The sequence below is a fragment of the Brachyhypopomus gauderio genome, unplaced genomic scaffold (genome assembly GCF_052324685.1).
Source record: "Brachyhypopomus gauderio isolate BG-103 unplaced genomic scaffold, BGAUD_0.2 sc234, whole genome shotgun sequence".
Classification (NCBI taxonomy): domain Eukaryota; kingdom Metazoa; phylum Chordata; class Actinopteri; order Gymnotiformes; family Hypopomidae; genus Brachyhypopomus; species Brachyhypopomus gauderio.
Window position 1 is genome coordinate 46,369 of NW_027507055.1, and position 7,728 is coordinate 54,096.

Genomic DNA, 7,728 nt, shown 5'->3' on the forward strand with positions numbered 1-7,728 from the left:
ATCACATCCAAACACTGTTTTGGAACAAAATATGAGTTTTCAGTTCATTCTTCAAAAGTTGCACTTTTGCCACAAGTTATGCTCAGAAACACTGTTTAGAGCTCTTACAACGCCAGCAAACGCTGTTTTGAACGCCTTAATGCCAGCCTTACTACTTGTATGGAAATGCATGTGTAACATTACAAACATGATAAAACAGCTTGTTATCACATCCAAACACTGTTTTCATTCAAAATATGAGTTTTCTTTTCATTCTTCAAAAGTTGCACTTTTGCCACAAGTTATGCTCAGAAACACTGTTTAGAGCTCTTACAACGCCAGCAAACGCTGTTTTGAACGCCTTAATGCAAGCCTTACCTACTTGTTAGGAAATGCATGTGTAACATTACAAACATGATAAAACAGCTTGTTATCACATCCAAACACTGTTTTAGAACAAAATATGAGTTTTCAGTTCATTCTTCAAAAGTTGCACTTTTGCTCCAAGTTATGCTCAGAAACACTGTTTAGAGCGCTTACAGCGCCAGCAAACGCTGTTTTGAACGCCTTAATGCAAGACTTACTACTTGTTAGAAAATGGATGTGTAACATTACAAACATGATAAAACAGCTTGTTATCACATCCAAACACTGTTTTAGAACAAAATATGAGTTTTCAGTTCATTCTTCAAAAGTTGCACTTTTGCTCCAAGTTATGCTCAGAAACACTGTTTAGAGCGCTTACAGCGCCAGCAAACGCTGTTTTGAACGCCTTAATGCAAGACTTACTACTTGTTAGAAAATGGATGTGTAACATTACAAACATGATAAAACAGCTTGTTATCACATCCAAACACTGTTTTCATTCAAAATATGAGTTTTCTTTTCATTCTTCAAAAGTTGCACTTTTGCCACAAGTTATGCTCAGAAACACTGTTTAGAGCTCTTACAACGCCAGCAAACGCTGTTTTGAACGCCTTAATGCAAGCCTTACTACTTGTTAGGAAATGCATGTGTAACATTACAAACATGATAAAACAGCTTGTTATCACATCCAAACACTGTTTTGGAACAAAATATGAGTTTTCAGTTCATTCTTCAAAAGTTGCACTTTTGCCACAAGTTATGCTCAGAAACACTGTTTAGAGCTCTTACAACGCCAGCAAACGCTGTTTTGAACGCCTTAATGCAAGCCTTACTACTTGTATGGAAATGCATGTGTAACATTACAAACATGATAAAACAGCTTGTTATCACATCCAAACACTGTTTTAGAACAAAATATAAGTTTTCAGTTCATTCTTCAAAAGTTGCACTTTTGCTCCAAGTTATGCTCAGAAACACTGTTTAGAGCGCTTACAGCGCCAGCAAACGCTGTTTTGAACGCCTTAATGCAAGCCTTACCTACTTGTTAGGAAATGCATGTGTAACATTACAAACATGATAAAACAGCTTGTTATCACATCCAAACACTGTTTTAGAACAAAATATGAGTTTTCAGTTCATTCTTCAAAAGTTGCACTTTTGCTCCAAGTTATGCTCAGAAACACTGTTTAGAGCGCTTACAGCGCCAGCAAACGCTGTTTTGAACGCCTTAATGCAAGACTTACTACTTGTTAGAAAATGGATGTGTAACATTACAAACATGATAAAACAGCTTGTTATCACATCCAAACACTGTTTTGGAACAAAATATGAGTTTTCAGTTCATTCTTCAAAAGTTGCACTTTTGCTCCAAGTTATGCTCAGAAACACTGTTTAGAGCTCTTACAACGCCAGCAAACGCTGTTTTGAACGCCTTAATGCAAGCCTTACCTACTTGTTAGGAAATGCATGTGTAACATTACAAACATGATAAAACAGCTTGTTATCACATCCAAACACTGTTTTAGAACAAAATATGAGTTTTCAGTTCATTCTTCAAAAGTTGCACTTTTGCTCCAAGTTATGCTCAGAAACACTGTTTAGAGCGCTTACAGCGCCAGCAAACGCTGTTTTGAACGCCTTAATGCAAGCCTTACCTACTTTTTAGGAAATGCATGTGTAACATTACAAACATGATAAAACAGCTTGTTATCACATCCAAACACTGTTTTAGAACAAAATATGAGTTTTCAGTTCATTCTTCAAAAGTTGCACTTTTGCTCCAAGTTATGCTCAGAAACACTGTTTAGAGCTCTTACAACGCCAGCAAACGCTGTTTTGAACGCCTTAATGCAAGCCTTACCTACTTGTTAGGAAATGCATGTGTAACATTACAAACATGATAAAACAGCTTGTTATCACATCCAAACACTGTTTTAGAACAAAATATGAGTTTTCAGTTCATTCTTCAAAAGTTGCACTTTTGCTCCAAGTTATGCTCAGAAACACTGTTTAGAGCGCTTACAGCGCCAGCAAACGCTGTTTTGAACGCCTTAATGCAAGCCTTACCTACTTTTTAGGAAATGCATGTGTAACATTACAAACATGATAAAACAGCTTGTTATCACATCCAAACACTGTTTTAGAACAAAATATGAGTTTTCAGTTCATTCTTCAAAAGTTGCACTTTTGCTCCAAGTTATGCTCAGAAACACTGTTTAGAGCGCTTACAGCGCCAGCAAACGCTGTTTTGAACGCCTTAATACAAGACTTACTACTTGTTTGGAAATGCATGTGTAACATTACAAACATGATAAAACAGCTTGTTATCACATCCAAACACTGTTTTAGAACAAAATATGAGTTTTCAGTTCATTCTTCAAAAGTTGCACTTTTGCTCCAAGTTATGCTCAGAAACACTGTTTAGAGCGCTTACAGCGCCAGCAAACGCTGTTTTGAACGCCTTAATGCAAGACTTACTACTTGTTAGAAAATGGATGTGTAACATTACAAACATGATAAAACAGCTTGTTATCACATCCAAACACTGTTTTCATTCAAAATATGAGTTTTCTTTTCATTCTTCAAAAGTTGCACTTTTGCCACAAGTTATGCTCAGAAACACTGTTTAGAGCTCTTACAACGCCAGCAAACGCTGTTTTGAACGCCTTAATGCAAGCCTTACTACTTGTTAGGAAATGCATGTGTAACATTACAAACATGATAAAACAGCTTGTTATCACATCCAAACACTGTTTTGGAACAAAATATGAGTTTTCAGTTCATTCTTCAAAAGTTGCACTTTTGCCACAAGTTATGCTCAGAAACACTGTTTAGAGCTCTTACAACGCCAGCAAACGCTGTTTTGAACGCCTTAATGCAAGCCTTACCTACTTGTTAGGAAATGCATGTGTAACATTACAAACATGATAAAACAGCTTGTTATCACATCCAAACACTGTTTTAGAACAAAATATGAGTTTTCAGTTCATTCTTCAAAAGTTGCACTTTTGCTCCAAGTTATGCTCAGAAACACTGTTTAGAGCGCTTACAGCGCCAGCAAACGCTGTTTTGAACGCCTTAATGCAAGACTTACTACTTGTTAGAAAATGGATGTGTAACATTACAAACATGATAAAACAGCTTGTTATCACATCCAAACACTGTTTTCATTCAAAATATGAGTTTTCTTTTCATTCTTCAAAAGTTGCACTTTTGCCACAAGTTATGCTCAGAAACACTGTTTAGAGCTCTTACAACGCCAGCAAACGCTGTTTTGAACGCCTTAATGCAAGCCTTACCTACTTGTTAGGAAATGCATGTGTAACATTACAAACATGATAAAACAGCTTGTTATCACATCCAAACACTGTTTTAGAACAAAATATGAGTTTTCAGTTCATTCTTCAAAAGTTGCACTTTTGCTCCAAGTTATGCTCAGAAACACTGTTTAGAGCGCTTACAGCGCCAGCAAACGCTGTTTTGAACGCCTTAATGCAAGACTTACTACTTGTTAGAAAATGGATGTGTAACATTACAAACATGATAAAACAGCTTGTTATCACATCCAAACACTGTTTTAGAACAAAATATGAGTTTTCAGTTCATTCTTCAAAAGTTGCACTTTTGCTCCAAGTTATGCTCAGAAACACTGTTTAGAGCGCTTACAGCGCCAGCAAACGCTGTTTTGAACGCCTTAATGCAAGACTTACTACTTGTTAGAAAATGGATGTGTAACATTACAAACATGATAAAACAGCTTGTTATCACATCCAAACACTGTTTTCATTCAAAATATGAGTTTTCTTTTCATTCTTCAAAAGTTGCACTTTTGCCACAAGTTATGCTCAGAAACACTGTTTAGAGCTCTTACAACGCCAGCAAACGCTGTTTTGAACGCCTTAATGCAAGCCTTACCTACTTGTTAGGAAATGCATGTGTAACATTACAAACATGATAAAACAGCTTGTTATCACATCCAAACACTGTTTTAGAACAAAATATGAGTTTTCTTTTCATTCTTCAAAAGTTGCACTTTTGCCACAAGTTATGCTCAGAAACACTGTTTAGAGCTCTTACAACGCCAGCAAACGCTGTTTTGAACGCCTTAATGCAAGCCTTACCTACTTGTTAGGAAATGCATGTGTAACATTACAAACATGATAAAACAGCTTGTTATCACATCCAAACACTGTTTTAGAACAAAATATGAGTTTTCAGTTCATTCTTCAAAAGTTGCACTTTTGCTCCAAGTTATGCTCAGAAACACTGTTTAGAGCGCTTACAGCGCCAGCAAACGCTGTTTTGAATGCCTTAATGCAAGCCTTACCTACTTGTTAGGAAATGCATGTGTAACATTACAAACATGATAAAACAGCTTGTTATCACATCCAAACACTGTTTTAGAACAAAATATGAGTTTTCAGTTCATTCTTCAAAAGTTGCACTTTTGCTCCAAGTTATGCTCAGAAACACTGTTTAGAGCGCTTACAGCGCCAGCAAACGCTGTTTTGAACGCCTTAATGCAAGCCTTACCTACTTGTTAGGAAATGCATGTGTAACATTACAAACATGATAAAACAGCTTGTTATCACATCCAAACACTGTTTTAGAACAAAATATGAGTTTTCAGTTCATTCTTCAAAAGTTGCACTTTTGCTCCAAGTTATGCTCAGAAACACTGTTTAGAGCGCTTACAGCGCCAGCAAACGCTGTTTTGAACGCCTTAATACAAGACTTACTACTTGTTTGGAAATGCATGTGTAACATTACAAACATGATAAAACAGCTTGTTATCACATCCAAACACTGTTTTAGAACAAAATATGAGTTTTCAGTTCATTCTTCAAAAGTTGCACTTTTGCTCCAAGTTATGCTCAGAAACACTGTTTAGAGCGCTTACAGCGCCAGCAAACGCTGTTTTGAACGCCTTAATGCAAGACTTACTACTTGTTAGAAAATGGATGTGTAACATTACAAACATGATAAAACAGCTTGTTATCACATCCAAACACTGTTTTAGAACAAAATATGAGTTTTCAGTTCATTCTTCAAAAGTTGCACTTTTGCTCCAAGTTATGCTCAGAAACACTGTTTAGAGCGCTTACAGCGCCAGCAAACGCTGTTTTGAACGCCTTAATGCAAGACTTACTACTAGTTAGAAAATGGATGTGTAACATTACAAACATGATAAAACAGCTTGTTATCACATCCAAACACTGTTTTCATTCAAAATATGAGTTTTCTTTTCATTCTTCAAAAGTTGCACTTTTGCCACAAGTTATGCTCAGAAACACTGTTTAGAGCTCTTACAACGCCAGCAAACGCTGTTTTGAACGCCTTAATGCAAGCCTTACCTACTTGTTAGGAAATGCATGTGTAACATTACAAACATGATAAAACAGCTTGTTATCACATCCAAACACTGTTTTAGAACAAAATATGAGTTTTCAGTTCATTCTTCAAAAGTTGCACTTTTGCTCCAAGTTATGCTCAGAAACACTGTTTAGAGCGCTTACAGCGCCAGCAAACGCTGTTTTGAACGCCTTAATGCAAGACTTACTACTTGTTAGAAAATGGATGTGTAACATTACAAACATGATAAAACAGCTTGTTATCACATCCAAACACTGTTTTCATTCAAAATATGAGTTTTCTTTTCATTCTTCAAAAGTTGCACTTTTGCCACAAGTTATGCTCAGAAACACTGTTTAGAGCTCTTACAACGCCAGCAAACGCTGTTTTGAACGCCTTAAGGCTGCTTTTGCTTCTTTAGTTCAGACTGCCATATTTAAATATCTTGCGAAAAAACAGTAATTGTTATGACTGATTAGTGCATGTTTGTACATACATACATACATATATACACAAACACTTGTGTGTGTGTGTAACCATTGATCCTACTCTCAAGTCATGTGGCTTTTCACTTTTCCTCATAGACCTATGACAAACTGCCCTCACGCGGACCTCTCCTGTCACCTTGTTTTTCATTGACACTGTGCAGGGGGGAAGATGAATAAAAATAAAAATGTAATGATATGCTACTTACACAGCAGCTTCATAGTTAGCTAGCTAAAACAAACATCTCAATAGTAAGTAATAGCTTCTGGTCTGTGAAGGTAAATTTATTGATACAATCACTAACGTTAACATGGATACGAGGAAGCGTTTGCTAACCATACTTTATTAGATGCAGCACAATATAACTAAAAAAAGATGCCTTAATTGTGAAATTTGATCAAGCCAGTCCAAAGATATTCAGTTAGCTCGTTAGTTTCCTGTTTACTTCCTAGAATCGTCAGCGGGCGTCATATGCCGACTTGAAGCTGATTGGTTTATGCAAAATAGTAATGCATTGTGGTAGCGAAATCTTATTTTTGCACAGGGAAAAATGGAATAATGTTTGAACAGTTAATGTAGAACTAGAATATATGTAATATAGGACTATTCTGTTTCCTAAAATATATTTAGGTTAATATACTTTTTGGCATACCGTCCTCGAAACATATATGAATTTGCAGCGCTTTATATACTGCACATACGGTCTAAACCTGGTTGCCAGATTCGCGGTTTTCACTCCAAATTGGGCTTGTTTGAAACTCCTTCAAAGTTTTTCGTTTTTGGGCTACTTTTCACTTGGCCCACCGCGGGACTTACAAGTCAACAATAACAATCCATGGCGATATAATACTTAAATAGTCTCAATTTTAACACTCTAACACTTTGGGCTACTTTTGGCTTCTGACGGGCGCATTTTACACTGACTTTCGCCGGAATATTTATGTACGACCTGCCAACCCTGGCCACACTTCGCTCGTGTTCACTGCAAGTGCACCAACTTATCAGTCCACAGAGACAAGCTGGAGCCTTACAAGTGATTGGAACCTCTTCTAACCAATACTTTACTTCCTTCTGAAGCTAACCAGCCCTCATTTGCCACGATTGCTCAATTATATTTTTTTATTGAGCCCTCGGAAAGTCGCGCTTCATTTCCAATGTGGGTCCGCTAGCATAGCAACATAAGCTAACCTTTGCTAACCTAAGCCAAGCTCCCCAGAACACACTATTCGGCGAAACTGAAGCAGTCGTGGATTATTTTGTTCGTTTTTATTCTGATTGTGGATACTTTTGAACATAAACCGATAACTTTTTATGGAATATATGAGCAATTTTCGGCATTTTCGCCAACCCGGAAGTGAGACCGTACACCCGCTACGACGCGACTCGGTGTACTCGTGAGTAAAAATTGATAATTTTTCATAAGCGATATTGTACAAAATATATATTCTAATACTGTCTATAATCTAATGTTTAGTATTGGAGCTTTTGAGTGCTGGAGTACTCTGTATCGTGTCGGATGCTACCGGAGTTGGCTACGGTAGCTTG